This window comes from Toxotes jaculatrix, chromosome 22, assembly GCF_017976425.1.
Source record: "Toxotes jaculatrix isolate fToxJac2 chromosome 22, fToxJac2.pri, whole genome shotgun sequence".
Lineage (NCBI taxonomy): Eukaryota > Metazoa > Chordata > Actinopteri > Toxotidae > Toxotes > Toxotes jaculatrix.
The window spans coordinates 8,180,273-8,182,131 of NC_054415.1; positions in this window are offsets into that span (position 1 = coordinate 8,180,273).

Below are 1,859 nucleotides of genomic sequence, written 5' to 3' on the forward strand. Positions count from 1 at the left end.
CATTTTGTCCAGTGGGTGGTTAGTATGTGCACAACACTAAATCATGACATAAAAGTACATGACACATTACGTTTGTCATAATAAAGTTAATCATTTTATAGTGGTTTGTAAACTAAAATTTCATCTTTTCTCCTTTAAACTCTGAGTGTGGCGAATAAACCCTGTTACTTAAGTGTGACTGACAGATCAGAGGTCGCGGCTCCATCCAGGCTCCAGGTGAGTTTACTCAAATTATCGGTGATAGTTTATTTGTAGCACGTAAATATTTAACTGTCCCGCGGGGCCTTCATTCCTCTTTTTTCTTTGGATTGTAAATACTATTTTTTTGCACATTGTTCCTTATACTTGAATCGCACGCACACTTGATATTTCTTAACTGTTTTGCAGACACAGTTCCCAATGAGGACTGTTGAATGGATTTGACAGTTTTACTCTGCATGAACTGAAACAATAAGACATGCCTCATGAACCTTTAACACTAATAAAAGCATAACTGGAGATTTTGCTGAGTAATTGTGATGGGAAGGCCACAGGTGACACACACCTTTGAAAGAAATTCATTGTGGCCTGTTTGAAGTAGGGAACTTTTGGTAAACTTCATATTGTGACATGGTTATAATGACCATGTTGGAAGACAATTGACAGCAGATTCACTGGTTGACTTTGCTTTTGAACACACCTTATATGACATATATATGTGTATAGTTTGCATTATCCAGATTCAGACTGACCCATTGCACTATTGGTATTTGTGGGGAAAAAAAGTAGTTGTTCTGTTGGTTGTGTTGTTGCTCTGTAGTGCCCGAGAGCAAAGGAAAACCGAAGTCAAATTCCTTGTTTGTTTGCATAAATTCGGCCAATAAAACTGATTCTGATTGAAGTCTTTAATGCTTAAAGCCATGGAGTCAGACTGAAAGTGAACCCCTGGCAATTAGTGATCATTTCAAACACCTGTTCTGTGTTGGACCCAGATTCAAACGTTACTGCTGCTTTATGAGGGCAGTCACCGCAGGTCCCTCCTACCACTTAACCTATCAGTCCCGTCCAATCAGAGTCCAGTTTGAGCCGCGCCAAAAATCAGTCGCACCTGTCGCCCATTCGCTAATCAAACCCATGTGACCGGGGAGGAGAGGGCTCAGCCAATAGCAGGGCAGAATTTTATGTCTGCGACTTATAAAGCGTCACGGTGACGCTAGCTTGAGTCTCCCGTGAAATACGGGATACGTCGGTAAAGGTGTGTTTTGTCCAAGCTCTTTTTCTGGTAATTGGTATTGGTATTGTCCTTTCTGGTGCACAGTGAAAGCTGTGGCTGAGAGCAGAGAGACGATTCAGGCCTAGTGGAGCTGGAACTTCGGCGTGGGCCAGAGACAGGCGGTTCACCTGTCCGGAGCACGCCAGAGGAAAAATGGCTGACGCGGAGGCCAGGTAAGGCCCACGCGGAACGTTTAAAATACAAAGCTTGAGTGGATTATTGATCAGAGGCTAACATGTTTGATTATGTGCCGGGTTTCCGCAGGACGGACTAAGGGATCCAGCGGAGCAGCCGAGACCATTTGGGAAAGAGGCACTGCGCTTGGCTTCGCTCATCGGCTCTACACTTACGTGTGTGTGTGTGTGATCTGAGTGTTGGAGGTGCAGGCTTGCGTCTTTAGCTCGGGTGAGATGGACTTTGTAACCTGTACAGCCGCTTTGGAGTTAGGGACTGGCCAAGTGTTGGCAGGGCTTAGTTGTGGATGGATTCAGTGTGTGGAAGGCACTCGGGCCTGCTTATGTTTGGAGCGCGCGTTTGCTTTTGCTGGGCCGTTTCGTCGGTGTTGTCGGTCTGTGGAAGCATATATGCAGTTGTGATCCGGACACAA